Raw genomic sequence first — 21,078 nt, 5'->3', positions numbered from 1 at the left:
TGCTCTTTGGAGGTCCGTCTGCCTGTCTTGCCTCAGAAACAGGTGGTGGCTAATTAATTTAACCTAAAACTACAGTATCTATTTCTGCAAATTTAGTAACTTATAGCTTCAGTTAGGTATCTGGATGCTGACTTTTGGTAGGAAAATGTAACAGCATGGCTGTGTCTGATAACTCTGCAGATACAACGACAGTAGGATTGCAACTTTTCAAGTTAAAGGAACTCCAAAAGACTGCACTTTGCATTCATTTATAAGATGCTTCATATATATTTGCAATAATAATTACCTATTAGGTTAAATCATAATATGTGCTTTTATTTCTAAAATAATGATGTTTAAGTTTGATATATATTTATTAGATGATAGATATTGAAAGAGCACAATGATCAAATTCCATATAATAAAATAATAACTATCATCCCAACAGTTATAACCTGGTGTCCTTTATAAAGTGTCAATTGATGTGGTCCAATAATTTATTTTATCTATATCTCTGGTAGGGGCTGGAGATTTAGCTCAGTGGCACAGCGCCTGCCTGGCAAGTGCAAGGTCGTGAGTTCAATTCCCGGTACTGAAAAACAAAACAAAACAAAACAAAAAATTCTATATCTCTGGAAATTAAAAATGAGTTCCAGTTCTGAAGGTGCTGCATTTTGTACGTTTTTCAGGACATAGAATCTCCTCATAATTTCCTTCAGAAATCACTATTTTAGACTTACACTGAGTTAGTAAACTCCAGATGTAGTTTTGGGAATAAAAGTGACCCGTAGGCTTTTTTCTGTTCTTACAGACACATAGGCACACTAACAACTTGGCAGGTGCATTTATCTGTTCGAGATTTTGAGACAATGCTGCATAATACTTCTCCCTAAAAATCTACCTGACAGGGGTCAAAGGGAAAGGCCTCTAAGGAAGATGGGGAGAGTGTCAATTTCGGACAGTAGAATTTCATGGAAGCTCAGTAGGTGGGTAGAGAAAGAAACCTGGACCTGCTTTTCTCTTAGGCACTCAAAGTTGCCTAAAACAAACACTACTTTAAAGTCTTTTGGGGCAGTCTACATCCTCGGCAAGCCTAATTTTCTGAAGCCAAATTCAGGACAGAAATTTCAGAAAGGGAATAAAATGTATTGCCTGTGGTAAGTTGGAGGCTTATGTTACAGATTTTGAATATAAAACTGTCTTACCTTCTAATAAGAACCTGGGTAGTTTAGGATTTAAATTTCCAAATGAAAATTGAATATTGCTCATTTAGCTTGAACTGAAAGAATGGAAAAAGAACAATAAAATTCCTAAAAGCATCATACCACAGCAATATATGCACACCCATGTTTATAGTGGCACAGTTTGTAACAGCTAAATCTTGGAAGAAACCCAAATGCCCATCAACCGATGACTGGGAAAAAAAATGTGGCTGTTTTATATAATGGAGTATTACTCAGCTGCAAAGAAAGATAAAATTGAGACATTTAGAGCTAAGTGGACAGATCTTGAAACCATAATCATAAGTGAAATAAATCAGACATGGGTTGATATCACATTGTTTCTCTGGTGTGAGAAAGTTACACAATAAATAAGAACATAAATGTATAATAGATACTGTGAAATAGGGAGAAACTATTGAAAAGGAAGAGGGAAATGGGGAGAGAGGGGAAAGGAAGAAAGGGAAAGAAAGTTGAGAAAAGAAGGATAAAATGAAAACCACTTCTGTGAGAAGAGAGGGAAGGGGGTTGTTTGTAAAAAGGGAATGGAAATGGTAAAAAAAAAGAGGAAACAAGATATATCATGTGTAGATACAAATTCCCTGTAATGAATGTGGTGGTTGTGTATACCTCAATTGTACCAATAAACAAAAAAGAATTTTTTTTTTAAAACATCCTGGTCATGTGGTATGGTTTGTGCGTGCATGTCCCCCCTAAGCCTCATGCAGTCATGGGGTGGGCTTCTACAGTTCATGAATGAGTCATGGTCCAGTGTTGGAATTGCGGATGTGAATGCTACACCCACCCTGGGGGGCAGATAGTTTGCATACAGCGTAAGGGAGGGAAAAAGTCTACTTCCCACTGCTCCTCCCTTTTGCTCTTGTTGCTTTTGCTCTCTTCCAACACCATGAACTACTGCCCTCTGCCATGTGCCACTTTGCTTTAGAGCCAGCTGAGTATGGACTGAAACCTCCACAAACAGTGAGCTAAATAAATCTTTACTTCCTCAATTTGGGTATCAGGTATTGTGTCTCAACCATGAGAGAAAAGTAACCAAGACAGAATTTGGAACCAGGGAAGTGGGGTCATTGCTGTGACTATACCTGACCATGTAGTTCAAAAGCCTTTGGAAATGGCTTGTGGGAAGGGTTTGGAAAGGTTCAGAGATGTCACTTGAAACAGGAGAGCTGGAATACCTTAAGCTGTTCTATATGGGAGATTCTGGTGAGACCTCAGAAGACCGGAAAACTGATAGATCCTGCTGGTAAAAATCCAGCTCGGGAGGTTTCTGATAGGAAGGACTGCATTGGATGCTGGACTCCAGACAATGTATGTTATGTGTTGGCAGAAAGTTTGTCAGCATTTTGCTTGTGTCCAGAGACTTTACCTAAAACTGAGATTAACAATGGTGGGCTAATTAATCTGGCAAAATAAATTTCAAAAGAGTCAAATATTGAGGCTGTGGCATGGCTATTGTTGAGGGCTTTTAGGCAGATCTATACTGAGAATCAAGAGCAAAGAGCCCAGTAGGATGATTTTAAATGTGAGTTTGGCCAGAAAGGAAGCTCCAGTAAAGCTGTGGACTGTAAAAATAGAGCTGACATTTCCATTGCTGAGAAGGAACAGAGAACAGAAAAGATGGCCTGAGGGCATCACTAGGAGCAGCAAGTCTCCACCCTTTGCAGTCTCAAACCTGCAAAAGTGAAAGACTTTGCTGTGGGAAGAAAACCGCAGAGCGCCATATTCCAGAATGATGGCAGTGGCCACACCAGGTTCCAGAATGGTGGTGGCATAGAGAATTTGTTCCTCAGAATTGAATTCAGAGTTCCCAGTGATTCAGGCACTCCACCCCTATGGCCAAGAGCCAGGAAAGCCTGGCTACTGCTCCAGGTGGCAGCAGACCTTGGCATCATCCATGTGGCACTGGTTTGATGTGCATGGAGAATGCAAGAGTTCTGAGATTAAGACTTCTACCTCAATTTCAGAAGAAGGCCTGGGAGACCAGGCAGTGTGTGAAGCTGTAAGTGTGAAGCGAGAGACTCACTGTAGTCCTCAGAAGTTTGGAAAACCCAGGAATGTGGACTGTCTAAGGAAAGCCACAAGGAGGGAGCAAAATGGACCTAAGAGAGAAGCTGTAGGAGCTGTAACCACAAGAAGGTCCATGGGGGTGGACTTGTGCAAGTCCTTTGGAGCTCACAATGTGCCACAGATTGCTTTGGATGTTCCACAAACAACTACAGGACATTATGTTAGCCCTGGTGGATACTGGACTTGCTTTGTATCTCCTTGTTTGTACTTTTTGGAATGGTAATGTTTATTTTGTGCTATTGAATGTTGGAACTGTTTAACTTTTTGTTTGTACAGGGGTTCACAGCTAAGAGTTTTCCTTACATCTTGGAGGAGACTTGGGACTTGGACTTTTCAGCAATGCTGAAACTCTTAGGACTTTGGCAACTCTTACAAATGGACTAAATGCCTCTGCATAAAGGGATGTATATGAGTCTTTGGGGATCCAGGGACAGAATGCTATGGTTTGTGTCTGAATGTGTCCCCAAGGCCTCATGCAGTCATGGGGCAGGCTTCTAGAGTTTATGAATGATTCATGGTCTAGTGTTGGAATTATGGATGTGAGTGCTATACTCACCCTGGGGTGGATAGTTTGCATACAGTGTAAGGGATGGAAAGAGGCTGCTTGCCACTGCTCCTCCCTTTTGCTGTTGTTGATTTTGCTGTCTTCTGCCACCATGAACTGTTGCCCTCTGCCGTGTGCCACTCTGCCTTGGAGCTAGCCAAGTATACACTGAAACCTCCACAAACTGTGAGCTAAATAAACCTTTCCTTCCTTAATGTGGGTACCAGATATTTTGTCTTAGCAATGAGAGAAAAATAACCAAGATATCATGATAATACAAAAACTGGAAAAAATGAGAACAGTAATAATATTTTTATAAATTTCTTGTTTTGGTTGTTGTTTGACATTGGGTAGCTTTTTCTTTCTTTTCTCTTTTCAGAAATGTATAAGCATTTACCCTTTTGAGGAACCCTATGTACATTCTCTAGGGGATAGAAATACTTTCAGTTCATTCTGGCTTTTCTTTATTTGATCTATTCTATTATCAAAGGGAGGGAAAGGGAGGAAAATAAGGATTTTAATTTTGTGGAGAAAAACTATACCAGATTGTACAGTACATTTCCAAAGGATTGTTTGGTCAACACTTGATATTACACATGGCAATAAAAAAGGTCCAAAACAAACAGTTAAAACTAGCCCACACAGTTTTACCCACTTTTTAGCCCTGGCTTTAAAGAGAAAAATAAGAGCTTTCTTAACCTTGCTGGTATGGCCAGGCTTTGTGTGCTGAAGCTGTGTTTTTAGCAAGTTAAAGTTTCCTTAGTGTGGATAAGGTGGCTGCTTTGAGAAATGGGAAAATATATATGGGAAAATATGCTGAATACACATTGTTTAATACAGTCCACAGGCAAGTTACTGTGTGGCAGATTTCTACAGCTTTTGTACTCAATCCTGGCAGTCAGACAAATCTTCCTCAATCATACTTGGATAATCTTTCAAGTCTATGGGGTGGGAGCACACAGAATTTATGTAACAGTGACCTAGGGTCAACTGAGCATACCAACTCTCTTCTCTTTGAGTGTATGACATTCCCTCTATGTTTAGGCAAAGGAATGACTGAATTATTGTGATAAACAAGCATTTTCTAATTTCCATGCATTATAGATTTAGTCTAAGAGGTTCATTCTAAATGATCAAAAAAGCAATCTCTTTGAAAATAAAAATACCTTATTTCTTGCACCTAATATGTATCAGACACTAAAAAACATTTAATAAATGAAATATGGTTTAAATATTGGCTCAACTATGTAATTGTTGTGTGCAATAAGCTAAGTTGCTTAACCTCCCTGTGCCTCTATTTCATTGTCTGAATAATAGAAGTTGTAATGAGAGCTGGTTTTGATTATCAGTGAGAATTCAATAAAATACTATGTATCTGTTAAAATATCTTTCAAAAATAAATAGTGCTTTGTAATAGCTCTCTAAATAATATTACAAATGCTATAATTGCTATCATAACACTAGATTTTGCACACATTATAATCAAAATTTGACAACTTCAGTATGTTTATATGTATGTATGAATAGCCTAAAGGTTTGATTTATTGATATGACTTTGGATGATCTATGGTTTTAGTTACCTTAAATATGATCTTATCCATTCATTTCCTAATGAAATATGTAGCCTAGATAACAATTATGGCACCAAAAAGGAAACATATAGAGGAATCATAAAATATTTGTTTGTTCAAAGTTGCCTGTAGTTATTAGAAGCTTAATATTGCTTTACAAGACTGGGGTGTTAACATTTCATGATAAAAACTGAGCAAGAATTTTAGAAGGAGCACATTTTCACATATACTTTGGTCCACTAAATATGTTCCTATTTGGGGGGAATTTGGGTTGGAGAAAACTGTAAACTACGTAGAAAGCGTATATCTTTGCCTCTAACTCTAAACCACACCACTTTTAAGAAATTTTAACAAGGCTTTAATGAACATTACTCAAAAGACGTGATGCACATTTTGACTTTTGTTCTAATTGGAACAAATGGTTGGCTGTTTCCATCTCTTCTCTTTTCACAGAATCTGATACTTATGACTACTTCCTGACAGATAGGTCTTACCTCTTGTCTTCCTTTAGTTTGTTTCCTTTGCTCTTAATTCTGTTTTGTTTTCTTTTCTATCACTTTGATTAGCCCCTCTTCCCTTTCCTGAAAGATATGGTGTCCCAAATCTTATTTCTTAAAACTAGTATTCTCTGTGTTCTTTTATGTCCACTGTGAAATCTTTCATTCCTATAGCTTCCATTAACACTCCCTTACTCATGATACAAATCCTTATATCTAATTATGAACACAACACCTACTCCTACTTCAATCTTAGACTGGTCACATACATTTGGCCATAGATTTAGCCCTTTAACTTCAAAATGCCTCTTATGGCTGGGATCTTGCCTTCAAAGCTAGTTTCTAGTGGATAACTCTCAGTGATCTGATAATGGCCACCATGTTCTGACCAAGGAGAATAAAAACTCCATGCAGTGAACTAAGCTATAGTATATAGAATTCTAAACATTTTTCAAGATTTTTGCAAAAGAAAAATGCTCATACTCATCAAAAATTTCTGGTGTTGAACATGATGTGTTCCACTCTTTCTTTTTGGATATACTAATCTTAATTTTAAGAAAAAGTTTTCTTGGGTGGACCAGATTTAATTAAGTGGGCACTTAAAAAGAATATGGCACTCTAATTGAAGACAGATTTTAAACACAAAAAGGAAGTCCTCTACTGTTATAATAAAGATGGGGAGATCTATGCAAAAAGATTGTGACTTCAACCCTACATATTGGAGTAATGCAATTCCACCTCTGTATAGAAGCTTGGAAGCAAGCCCCAAGACTCAGATGAAAATGTCAGTTGATTAACACTTTTATTATACTTTTGGGGAGACTAAGTAAAAAATCCAAGAACTCACAGTGCCTAGATTTATGATCTTCATAATTATGAGCTGATAAATATGTGTTTTAAGCTCCTAAATTGTGGTAAGTTGGTGGAAATAGATAACAGATATATTATTCTTTGTAAACACTTCCCCCTTAAAGAAGCACTTTCACAGTGAGCTGGAATCCCTCTTGCTATTATTTAAATTCATGGAAATGAGTTAAGGTTTTAAGGTGTGCCAGAGCTATGCCTTCTACTTCTGAAATTTCCTTCCTGATGCTTCCTAATTCCATGTACTTCATCTTACTCTCTTAGGAGCACATTTATCATTTCTAGAGATAGGAGAATTGCAATAACAAGGGAAACACCCTGAGTGCTTTGATGCTCTCAACTTATTCTTCCCGGGACAGAAAATGCTGTGACAGTAAAACTGCTCTGCAGTCAGGAGATGGTCTCTACTTTAGATTTGCTGCTCACTGTTTGAATAGTCTTGGTTCCTGAGTTTATGCCAAAGGTGTGATCAAGCCACCAAAACCCAGCCTTCCTTTCTCAGTGTTTACACAGCCTATGTATTTTTTTATTTAAAAAAAAAACAGAATTTCAAAACAAGGCAACAGGAGAGTAGCAATAATTAATACATTGTATAGTTATCTTCAGAGTAGTTACTCAGAGTACAAGATAGAGACATGAGATATTGTCCAAACAGTATTAACACAAACCTTTCTTTTCAATGAACTAAGAGGAGCTAGCAGTATCAATAGTTTGACTATCTTATATATATATAATTTTCCATTCCTTCCTTTCCCCCATTACAGTTTCTCTTTTCTTTTGAATAATTTCTTTCCAATTCACCATTATCTATTATACATTTTGCATCCTATTTACTAATTCAGTTTCTCACACTAGTGAGCCTATAAAATGTCTGTACATGCAGGTCTGATTTATGTCACTTAAGAGTGTGATCTTGAGTTGTATTCATTTACCTATAAAAGTCTAGATGTCTATCCATCTTTATGGCTGGGTAGTACTCGGTTATGTATTAAAAAAATCACATCGTTTTTATCCATTCCTCAGTTGATGGGCATTTTAGATTGTTTCAAAGATTTAGCTATTACCAATTGTGATGCTACAAATACAGGTGCACATATATCACTGTAGTGTGATGCTTTTAATTCTTTTGGGGAGACACCCAGAAAAGGAATAACTGGGTTGAATGGGACCTCTAATCCTAGTTTCTTGAGGAACATCCACACTGATTTCCACAATGGTTGCACTGGTCTACACTTCTACCAACAGTGGTAAAGGTTTCTTTTCCCCCCAGCATTTGTTATTGGTTGATTTCTTGATGACAGCCATTCTTTCTGGGGTGAGATGGAATCTCTCGTTGTTTTATTTTGCATGTTTCAAATAAGCAATGATGTTGAACATTTTTTCATATATTTACTTGTCATTTGTATTTCTTCATCTGAGAAGTGTGCATTCATCTCAGATGCCCATTTTTGGACTGTATCTTAGAATTAGGGGTTTGATTTATTTTCAGTTCTTTACATGTTATAGATTTAAGTCCTTTATCTGATAGACAATTGGTTATAACTTTTTCCCATTCTGTGGGTTGTCTTTTTACTCCATTGGTGATTTCTTTTGCTTTGTAAAAGCTTTTTAATGGAGTGAGATCCCATTTGTTGATTCTTTCTAGTATTTCCATTGCCATCTGGGTTTTGTTCATGAACTCTCTGCGTACAGCTAGGTCTTCAAGATTTCTAACTAAGGTCTCTCCCAGGAGATTTAGTGTTTCTGTTTTAGTATTTATATCTTTAATCTATTTTGACTTTAGTGCATGGTGATAGATATGGGTCTAGTTTTAGTCTCTGGCGTGTGGAAAGCCAGTTTTTCAAGCACCATTTATTAAAGAGGCTATCTTTCTTGTGTGAAGCTGTTTGCCCACTTTGTCAAAGATAAGGTGGTTGAGTTTGTTTGGAGTTGAGTCTGCATCTTCTGTTCCACTGATCCTCAGGCCTGTTTTTTTGTTTTATTATTTGTTTGTTTATTTGTTTGTTTTTGCCAATACCATGCTGATTTTATTACAGTAGCTTTGTAATATGATTTGAAGTCAGGGATTGTGATGCCCCCTGACTTGCCTTATTGACCAGAATTTCTTTTGCTACTCTAGGTCTCTTCTGGTTCCAAATGAATTTTAAAAATGTTTCCTCTAGTTGTGTGAGGTATGTTAATGGTTTTTTGATTGGAATTCCATTAAATCTATATAGCAGTTTTGACAGTATGGTCATTTTCACAATGTTGGTTCTTCCTATCTGTGAGCAAGGGACATCTTTTCATTTTCTGATATCTTTTTTGATCTCCTCTTTGAGAATACTGTAATTTTCAATGTATAGCTCTTTTATTTCCTTTGTTAGATTCTTAAAAATTTCATTTTTGGGGCATTTTAGTAAAGGATGGAGTTTCTCTAAATTCTCTCTTTGTGAGTTTATTACTTGTGCACAAGAATGCTATTGATTTTTGAGTGCACAGCCTATGTCTTAAGCACGTTATGTCAAAGGACAAACCATTTCTCTTAACTTCCATATGATATATACACATGAATCTTTATTTATTCTTGCTAATAACCAGAGTACAACTCCCTCACTTAAAATATGTTTTATCTTATTTTTCATTTTATGGACTGTATACCTTCCCTAAATTCTTAAACTCTCATTGGAAGTAGCCATGCAGACATTGAAGGTCTGGATTAAATGATAAACATATAAAAGACATTAGATTTCATACCATGTAGATGCTATTTTAATTTTTTCTGAACTGTCAGGAAAGCAAATGTTCAGGTGCTGAATAAATTTCAAGGATAATTAAAAGAGAAACCCTTTAAAATAAACCTGTCAACTTATTTTCCATGGGAAAATAAAAGGTTCTAATCCTTTCATAATGAATAGCAACAAAATTAAATTCTATTCAGCTCAATGTAAGTTTTTTAAAAGATAAAAAATATTGGTTAGAAGAAAATGTTTTCCAAAGCCTATGAGTTCCAGCTACACACTACCTCTCCAGCATATTTCTAATTAAATATGCAATTAGAAATGTTCACTGTACCCCAAGGCTTCCCATCTTATTTAAATAACTACTTGTCCTATTTTCAAAAGCAAGTATAGCTTTCTAAGTATTTTTTAAACTTTTCAGATTTTCTCTGATTTCTTTAGCCAATGCATTTCTTATTAAAATGTAACTCTTTAGAAATATGAAAAATTCCTTAAAACATTTAATAACTGTAAATTGGATATCTCTAAGTAGCTGATATTAGGTAAAAGCATAAGATGTACTCTCAGAAAAATGAATGTCTACTTTCTTTAAGGACATTTAAGGTATTATTCATGTGAAGGTATATATTATATGTATTTTTTACTCGGATGCCACTGAAAACTATAAAACCAAATAAATGTTCCAACTCATAGTATATCAATAATTTATTATGCAATAAAAATTAAATTTTACTTGTTCACATGGTTTTAAATAGTGATTCTTTAAACAGCAAAGTTAAGCGTAATGTTTTATTCAGAATATTATAGTATGCTAAAACTATCATATGGATAATACCTATGGGAAAACTCATTTTAAATTATAAGCACTTTTCACAAATGACTTAAGAGATGGATTAGGCTTTACATATACCAAACTAGAGTCCTTCCATTTTATCAGACTCTACTGAGTGAAAACAAAAGATAATGGTAAGTTTTTGTTTTTTGGGGTTTTTTTGTTTTTCTTCCAGTACCAGGAATTGAACTCATGACCTCACGCTTGCCAGGCAGGCACTGTGCCACTGAGGTAAATTCCCAGCCCCAATGGTAAGTTTTATTATTAGAGTTTTGTAGTACAATTTAATTATTTGGATTTACCCTTTTAAATTTTAATTTCTATGGCAATGGTTGAGTTAAAAGTTGAAAATCTGTGGTGGTTCTCAGGAAGATGCTGAACTACTGTCAGATTTTTGTCTTTCTCTTTGGAAGGCAACCCTAGAGAACAGACATGAGCAAAGCTAGATGCTCAGATTTCAAGGTACAAATAAGTGAGAAACATTTGGAGAAAGTAAAAATACACTAATTTTATCACCACTCTTAAATCCCTACTTCAACCCATATCTCCCTAGCAGGTCAGTGACCGTTTGTCATTTTGTGGAATTTAAGAAAAGATAAATATGGTTCTGGCTTAGGGAGTAATGTGAAGCCAGGACAACACACACCCTAAGAGGAAAGCAGGTAACAAGGATGGAATGTCATCAGCTATGATCAGTCTTTCTGTCTACAGCCTACAAAGTCCAGAAACATTGTCAGATATCGTTACACAAAAATCAGAAATCACTATTGTAGTAAAAACACCTCAACACATGTGTTATTTGTGTGGACATATGTGTGATAATCACATTTCAAACAAATGAAGCTGTAATATCTAGAACAGACATGAAGAATTACTGCACATTTGTAAGAAAAGGGGAAGAAGTTCAAAGAAAAATCGTGGGAAACTGGACAATATTCACTTAAGGAAATGTAAAATACTGAACCATTACATGGAGTCTAAAAATCAGAAAAATGCAAAGCTGATGAATATCATAATCTACCATAATATCTTTATCAAAATGACAAAAAATTAAAAATGAGATAGCATCAAGGGATAATAAAAATGTACAGAAATATGATATGTAGAACTGCTAATACAATTTTCCATGAGAACACATTTTCTGCATATGTAGCAGTGTTTAGGAAATTTGGAACACGTACACCATGTATCCTAGGAATCCTTCTGGTTGTCACTGTAGAAGGATCCTTGCTAAGCAACAAAAGGATCAAATTCAAGGGGTCCTCATTACAGAGGCATTTGTGATAGAAGAAGACTACAGGTCACTTAAGTTTCAGCCACTAGAGTCTGAATAAGATGGATGCAGACCACAAAATAATATAAAGCTTATTATGAAGAGTTCAGGGGGAGTATTTTAGATGTGCATGAAGAAATATGACTACATCTTTCAGACACTGAATAAAAAACAGGGAAAAGAAAGAAAATCATGTGAGATTTATAGCCTAAAGCAATTTATATAAATGATACATAAAACAAAATATACATTTGAACATGTAAATTTTATTAAACAGCTCAGAGTAGATGCCTGTGAGGAAGAATAAGACAGAGTTAGGGTACCAGAGAATGGATGATTTAATGGATATAATTGACAAGGACTGAATGTTATGATTAAATTCTCAGCCTTTGAGGTTAAAAATAAAACCTGGTGAAAATACGGAGTGTAAATTATAATGTATGCACTTACACCTACTCAAGAGAACAAATGGATTTAAGCGCTTTATAGTTCTATTTACATATAAACTGTGATATGCTCATTATAAATCTTTCTTATTTTCTCATTAAGTTGGTATTTCCTCCCAGCTTTTCTTATCAACCTTTTTGTTAGTCTAGTTTGATTTACTGTGGGCACACTGCAAGCATTCATACTTACTTTATAATTCAATCTTTACACTAATCAAATATGACCTTTCCAAGTTAATATGTTCTTTTTCAAGCTTGCCTTTATTTTGTTCTTGAAGAATATGAAAGTGTTTGAACTGTGAAGTTTTTGGTTTACTTTTCTGCTTTCTGATTCTATCGTCTCTCAGCTAGATATATTCAGGAAAAGCAAGAGTAGTAACTAAAGCCATGAATAAAAAGTCCTATAGCTATAGGACAATAAAAAGTCCCGTACCAAAAACTTTATGTAATTATGTAGAAACAAGATGATAGTGAATCCTAAAATATCACCAGTTTAATAACATTCCCATCTATAGGCGCAGAAAAGTCTAATTTGGTAAGAATAGGGAAATTATTTTCTCTTTTATTTGAAAATGGCATTTTTCATCTGTTACTGTACAATATATGTGTACTAACTTCTTAAAACAGAAGAGTAGTCTAAAGGAAACATCGTAAAATAGTAAATATTTTGTTTCCTTTAATTTTTCAGATTTTAAAATATTTTATGTTTAATTCTATTTTATGGACTAAAATAGTAGTATTTCCTGTTAATACCACACTAAATGTTCATCACGACAGTCTTAGATAATCATTAAGTAAAGTAAATGCAAATAATTTGCAGAAATATAGTTTATTTTCTAAATATATCCATCTTAAAGGGAGCATTAGTCAGTCACTATAACTTTAGTCTAACACAAAACCACCAAAAAGAATGGTAAACCCATGAACCTAAAATATATATACATTTAGTTTGATTGTTTTCATTAGTCATGTAAATCATGACCAGATTTGCTGTACCCATGAAAATAGTTCGTATGGAGATAGGCTGAACAGATTAATGTACAGATTGTGTGATTTGCAAGAACCTGGAAGTGAACTGGGCCTATGCTGAAACTTCTGATCCGCCGTAATGTAAACACAACTAGTATTATTCTTATAAGTAGCAAATATTTACCAAGTTCCCTTGAAAATTACAGCCCTAGGAAAACTACTGAAGATTCATTTTATCAACTATCATTTGAAAGAAATCTAAATTCATAAGCTACATAAAATAAAGAAAATAAGACAATTAACAGCTCAGAGACAAAACTGAAATCCAGTCTATACTAATGCCTCGTGGGGTGTGACAGTTTTCCTCCACTCAAAGTGTAATAGAAGGTCTCACATCCCCACGGAGTTTACATTTTTGATGTAGAGAATTTCTGTTTCCAAAGAAGAAAAAATAAATTGCCTACTTCTAAAGGTAAGAAGGAGGTATATTTCTGTCTCTGTGAAGGTGGTGAAGTTTATAATTTGGCATCTCCATTAATTTTCTAGGGTTGTAGTATTAAACAAAAAATTGATTCACTTAAAAAATAAAAGCATACTGGAGGTTAGACAGCTAAGGTGATGTTTAATTCCTCCTTGAATGTTGCATTTCAACACATATTTGGGGAGTACAAAATTCAAGAAAGTGGCTGTCTCCTCTAGTATGAACTTACTTATATTAGCCTTCTTAGCAGGAGGACAAAACAACTAACACTCACCACTTAAAGGAGGCAAGATTTATTTTTAGCTCATGTTTTCAGAGTATCAGTGGCAGAAGGGCATAGCCAAAAAGACCTGCTCAACCCGTGGAATCAGGAAGCAGAGAGAGTGGAGAAGGCCCAGGGAGTAAGAGGCAAGGGACTAGATATAGTAGTTTTCAAGGTCATGCCAGACGTACCCAGATGGTTTTTAATGCCCAAGGCAGCTCTCAAGCCCAGTAAGTCAACAATTAAAATTAATAGTCACATTCTACCCGTTGTCAATTTGTCATCCTAACACATCAATTGAAACTACACTAAATCTTCAAGTAAATGCAATAACAAGGTCATAACACTGCCTAACGTGACGTGCCTCTTCTGTATACGTCCAAATACGCATTAATTTCTTCTCTGAAAGTCTCAATTGTCCTAACATTGCTCAAAATTTTTGGATTGGTTCTTTTCAATCCAAAAATTGTTTTAACTTTAAATTTTGCTAAGTTTTTCAAATCTTTCTTGTTTCTTTTTTTTTTTTTTTTTTTTTTTTTTTTTTTTTTTGCTTTTGATTCTCACTAAAAGCAGTCAGCAGTACCAATGTCAGAACCTAAACACTGAGTTACTTTGAAATTTCTTCCACCGGATTAGTCAGCTCACTTCCTTTAAAGCAAGTCTCACTTGAAGTCTCAAGATAACAGAAAAATGTGGACAAATTTTCTTTTACCTACTAATACACATGACCATTAGCCTAATTCCCAGTGAAATCCTCATTTCTTTCTGAAATCTGAGGAAACTGATCTTTAGCACTTATGTTCTTATCAATATTCTGGTCACTTGAACTACAACCAATAACGCCTAATAGATTCTGCTAACAGAATTTTGTGTTTTCTTTAGCCCATTTCTGCAGACTTTTCCAAATTCCTTGTGCAAACTAGTTCCAAAGCCTTTTGTACCCCATGGTCAGTTATACTCACAGAAACAACTCCACTCCTATGGAACAAGTTTTTTTGTATGAGCTTTTCAATCACTGGGACAAAATACCTGCCATCATAACTTTTTTTGTTATTTTTTTACTGGTACCGGGAATCAAACTCATGACCTTGCGCTTGCCAGGCAGGTGCTGTGCTGCTGAGCTAAATCCCCAGCCCCCTGCCATTGTAACTTAAATGAAGGAGAGATCTATAGTTGGCTCATGGTGTCAGAGGTTTCAGTTCATTGTTAGCTGGCTCCATATTGTGGTATAGGACATGGCAGAAAATAGCTTCTTAACTCATAGTATACAGAAAGTGGAAAGAAGAGAGAAACCTCCAGAGAGGAAGGGGTCAAAGATCAAATAGTCTCTAAGATCATGCTTTTATGACACACCTAAGCACACCAAGGAGTATATTTTACTACTCCCATACTGGTTTCCCAAGCCTTTCAAATTGGCAGTTAAGATAATCCGTCACTCCACTGTAGGTGCAGAATCCATCTTGTTCTCAAAATATCACCTGGAGAAGCTAGATATGGGCCAAAAGTACATTTCTATTCTCACCACTGTTATTGAGGTGAATAGATTAAATGCTAATTTTTCATGCAGTAATGTAGTGTATCTGCTAACATCTACCTATAATCCTATTTCTCTTTCAAGTAATATAATATCTAAATATACATCTAATATACTGACATAGCATCAACTTATTAGAAGAGGGACAGCTTTAATTCACTAGTGGATGTGGTTACCTCTGGCCTAATACTCAGTAAGATCAAGTAATTGATATTTAGGGGTTTAGAATTCATGAAATAAATGCTTAAATATTTACTGGAATTTTTTATTTGAAATTTATTTACTGGAATTCAGGAAAATGAATATTCTTTAGAAATGTAATTTCTAATTCATTTGAACAACAGGAAGCATTCTCCAAATGTCTTAATGTAGTATAAATGTGCATTTGATACTGGCAGGCTTATCATTCTCAGTCCCTCATTTTTACATCCTAGAAAGCCATGGGGACAGGATGTTTTGTCATTATTATGTAATCATTGGGTTACCCAATTGTGATTAGGTAAGAAACTGAACCGAGAATTCAATATAAGTTCTGAGTGATGTGCCTTGGTAAGTTCCTTTTATAGTCAAAAACATTTTTCATAAATGTGTAAAAAATATACATACATGCCCACTTAGAGCTTACTACAGTTGAAAGGAGCTAATGTGGGACAGGCAGAATTCCATGGTTGCCAAAGTGAGCAAGAGTCCAGTGAGGAATCAAGGAGATTCACAAAGCTCCACACACTAAATAAACCCTTGCTAGATATTTTTCAGTACCTAGTGCTCAAGTTAATTGCTTCTACTTATTACACTGAAATTTAACTTGAAAAGGATTTGTGCATTAAAATGTGTTTTACTCAAGTTTTTTGAGGGTATTTCAACTTCTCCAAATGAATTAAATATGGTTTGAGAAGATCTTTGAAAAATGAATAGAAACAATTGGCAAGAAGAATTGAGTGTAGGCAAATAAAAATGGAAGAACTATAGTGACCCTAAGTATGGTGTATTTTCATTCTTACCTTCATTAATTGCTTTAATGCTACTAGAATTTTTTAAACAACTGGTTAAATGTAATTATATCAGCTTTTTAAAATTTTACCAAAAAATTTAAAAATTAGAGACCGGAAGTACCTGGGTGTACAATGGAGTGTTTTTTAAATGTCTTAGAAACTTTTTTTGAGACCGTGTCCCGACTGGCTTTGAACTCACTGTTTTAGAAACTTTTGTGAAAACAATTCAGTTATCTGAATCTGATTTTCCAACTGTCCTTTGGGAACCTGTGCACAACTCTTACAGGCTCTGGTTGCTGAAAGGCAGAAGGGTGGGGCAGACTGGTAAGTCTTTGGAGTTCATTTCAAGCACAGCATTTCTGATCATTGAATCTGCGCACTGAGACTTCAAGAACATTTGATTAGAGCATTTCCTGTCTTTAAAATAAATTCTAAGAAGTAAAAGCGACATAGTAAGCAGATTAAACGCCAAGAGGAAGTGGTGCTTCTTTACAATTAGATATTATTTCAAACAGCTTTGTTAAACTTCCAGATCATTTTCTGTTGACCACATATGGTTACAGTGTTGGTTCCCAATAGGAATTTACATTTTTCAATTATGTTTTTTAGGCAAATATCATTAAAATACAGCTTACTCCACTAATATGGTGCAACAGTGGAGATAGATTAATTATTGCACTGCAATGTACTTCTGTTTCTTTTTTGTCTGTTGTTACACTAAATGGAATAGAATAATAGAAGAATAAAACACCCTATCGTGCTGTAGAAGTAACTGCACTTCTTCCTTTGAAAGAAGCATACCAATTTAATTAATTATAAATTATTTGTTAATAGACGTTCATACCAACACCAGGAAATTTTATTATTTGGCAAAAATCATAATTTAAACATGAATTGCATTAGAGAAAAAGTACAATTTCCTTGAAAGTTCATTTTGACTTCCTCATGAATACTAACTAATAAATATTATTCTTGCTGAAATACTGTTTTTTGTTTGTTTGTTTGTTTTTGGTTTTTCTCCGGTACCGGGAACCGAACTCACGACCTTGTACTTGCTAGGCAGGCGCTTTGCCGCTGAGCTAAATCCCCAGCCCCCGAAATACTGGTTTTAATACTATGAATATAGTTACATAAATGTGATGAAGATATAAATACAACAAATAACATGATAATAATATAATGTGACTGACATAATGGTCTTTGATTTAGTATTTTGAGAATGTGGATAATATTGGTCAGTTAAACATTACACATTTTTGAACATTCTTTTTTTTTTTTTTTCCAGTACCAGGAATCAAACTCTCGACCTTGTGCTTGCAGGGCAGGTGCTGTGCCGCTGAGCTAAATCCCCAGCCCCTAAACTTTTGGAAATGAAGCTATTTGCTACATTGAATATGACCTACTTGCAATTCATTAATACTGTGGCAATTTTTGATGTATTATTTTAATAAAGATACAGACTATGATAGTTTGTTTGCTATTAATTATTCAAAACACAACATTTTGACCTTGATTATTCCCAAATTTAGCAAAATTATTCAAAATCACTAGTAGAAAAGTAGTTCATCAATCATTTTTCCTATTTTCCTCCCCATGTTTAATATAATCCTAAGCATAACATGTGCTTTCTTGTATTTTGTTTTGTTAGAGTTATTATGAAGCTATTTTGTATAATTTAGATATCTCTCTTCACAATGTATTAATTTAGAGCCCCTGCTCTGTAAATCACTGAAATTTCCCTCCATAATATTATGCCGTGAGATGCTTAATTAGCATGATATATTTCAAACAAGTAAACTCTGGGACACAAAGAGAAATATCCAATATCCTATTATTTTCATATTAGGGAATAGCAAACATCATGTCTCTGTACTAACTAGAGAAGGAATTTCCTCTTTCTTTTATAGCAACCAGGTTTCTATGTCAGAGAAAGATAGAAATTATTACAGCATATTCTGCTGAAGTGATTCATTATTATCTGTATTTTTGTGTGTGAATTCTGTCAATTTACACTGATAGAAAATTTGAAATTTTACATCTACACCAATAAAACCACTTTCTTGCCACACAGAACAAAATTGATTTTTAAATATTTTAAATGTGTTTATTAAAATGTTTAATTGTAGGATTGAAGATGTAGCTCGGTGGTAATGTGGTTTTCTAAGTTGTTCAAAGTTCTGCATTCAATTTCCAGTACTATAGGAAGCATTTCATTATAACTTGTAATCCAAGTTTTATTTAGTGTGAAATAATTCAGCAAGTCTCAAGCAAGGAATTACTGGTTTCTGAAGCACAGATACTTCTGTGTTTTCTGTTTAACCCTATAAAAGGCTCAATACATGACCATACCTACACAGCACATGACCATAGCACACATACGTACGCTTGCGGTAACAGTCGGCTCTGTGTCCAGATTTTGCCTCTTCTGAGAAAAAAAAAAAATGCCTGTGATTGGAAACCACTACTATCATACATATTTTAAAATTTATTATATATTAGGCTTCAAGTATTAAGCTCATTTGGAATATTTTTAACTCTGAAATTTCCATTTTTCAATAAAGCATCCTTTATTTTTGGCAAATGTAGAAAATTAGTTATGTAAATATACAGACTATTTGCTAGAAAGGTAGAATAACTTCAAAAAATAGAAAAATATTACCTAAACTTTACACAAGGAAATAAAATTTTAAAACATCATGGAATATTAGCAGGGCCTCATAAGTCTGTGTTGTAAAGTTCTGTATTACTATAATAAAATAACATAATAGACATGAAATTTCCTCTCACATACATATCAGAAAAATCATCTCTGTGTACCTAATAGGAAAAGTAGATTTTGAAATATCTTTCATGTCTTCTTAATAATAACATTTATTTACTCATTGTTATACTATTCCTGATAATGGAGAAAATTTTATGTGGAAACAAACTATATATATAATTAAACAAAAATTGAAGGATGTAAATGACAAAAGAGAGATAAACAATTTTTTCCAGAGAGTTTAATCACCTGCTCAGCATTTTTTTTATAGTCCTACTGCTTAAGACTGTGGGTCAACACGAGTAGCAGCTTGTAGAATAAAACTTAAACTGGGCTGACTTTGTAACAACATGATTCATTCTTTGGTACTCATTTGCGTCTCCATCCATCATCCATGTATAATATGATGTTTATAGTTTTACAAGTTTTACAAAGCAATCATTAGGTAATTTCTCTCTATACCGTCATAGCAGAACTGTGGAAAATGTGAAGCCATTGGGCTGGATGTAACAATCTTGGTAGAAATATTCCACCAACTATGCCAATAACAAGGATGGCAATAGTTAGGCTTATGTTATAGTTTGGATCTTATATATCCTCTAAAGGAATGTGTTGAAGGTCTCATCCAAGCTGATGGCACTATCGGGAGGTGGTAGAAACTATGAAATGAGGTTTACTAGAAATAAAGTAGGTTGCTGGGGCGTGCTCTTATAGTGTATACTGGGAACCTAACCCTTCCTCTTCCATGCTGTGCTTCCTAACTACCATGCAGTCAGCAGCTTTGCTTCACCACACGCTTTTCCCATGATGATCTGTCCCACCACAGGCCCGAAGCAATCGGTCCAAGCAACCATGGACTGAAACCTCGGAAACCATGAGCCAAAATAAATCTTTCCTCCTTTGAAGGTGTCGGCTCAAGTACTTTTTCACAGCAAAAGAAAACTAACATAGCTTATATTTTAGCTAAAAGCTCCAGAAAAGGTATGGTGATTGCATAAATGTATACAAGCAGCAAAATTTAAGAGACACCAGTCTGTGAGAGAAAAAATTTAACCAGTAGCTTTGCAGGGGATTCAACATATGATAAAATTTTTTAAAAGTGTCAGAGCATAAGCGGCAGTATTTTAATGTTTCATGGCTAGAAGACAAAATCTGTTCCTCAGTGAAGAATGAAGGGCAAATGAAACCTATGCCTAAATACATAAGAAAGAATTTACAGTGGTATTTTTTTTTTGCTACAAATATACCTGTATAGTTTTAACATATTACCCATAGTTACATGAAAGTTACTTAGGCCTGCTTTTCCTACAGTGCCATTTAGCTGTTATGTTATCAAATCCAACTGCTAAATGGCTCTCATGGAGGAAAACTATGTCAAAACTCTGGTTATCATCAATTAATTTTTTATGTGATTTATGAAATAATGCAATGAACTATCACTTTCTGTTTCTAAACCAGGAAAACATTTAGTTAGAAACCCAAAAAGCATATCCTATCAAAATTTTTCTGCCTAAGCACAGAGATAACATGCTCTTCTCATTTAATTCCCTGCCACATAAAACAAACAACTGTGTCATCTGAAAAGCTCCATATGTTTACCCATCCATTCCCCACCATCCATTAAATCATCTATTCATTCATTTGACAAATATTTACTGAATGTTGGTTTTGTGCCTGGCATGACTTTAAGCCCAGGAGATGTATTAGTAAACAAAATCTTCTTTCTTATTTTTTATGAAGCTCATTTTCTAGAGGGGTAAGCTATACACAAGGGATATCCAATAAAGGTCAAACTAAAAATAACATACTGCATATAATATCTTTTATCTTGGTGGTGATAAATGGACTAAATATATTTTATACTTCTAAAGTAGGAATTCACATGGTATCATGCCTTAGACAAATTAAAGATTTATTTCTGCACCAAAAAAGATGTCCATATGCAGTCTATACAGTGCTGTAATCAAGTATCCACAGATCATTAGGTGGCTTCTTACATTTGGATCATTTGTCCTTATAATGTCATCTTAACAGTCACACATCAGATA

The sequence above is a fragment of the Chinchilla lanigera genome, unplaced genomic scaffold, assembly GCF_000276665.1.
Source record: "Chinchilla lanigera isolate Chin_1 unplaced genomic scaffold, ChiLan1.0 scaffold00003, whole genome shotgun sequence".
NCBI classification, from domain to species: Eukaryota; Metazoa; Chordata; class Mammalia; order Rodentia; family Chinchillidae; genus Chinchilla; species Chinchilla lanigera.
This window is presented reverse-complemented; position numbering follows the sequence as displayed.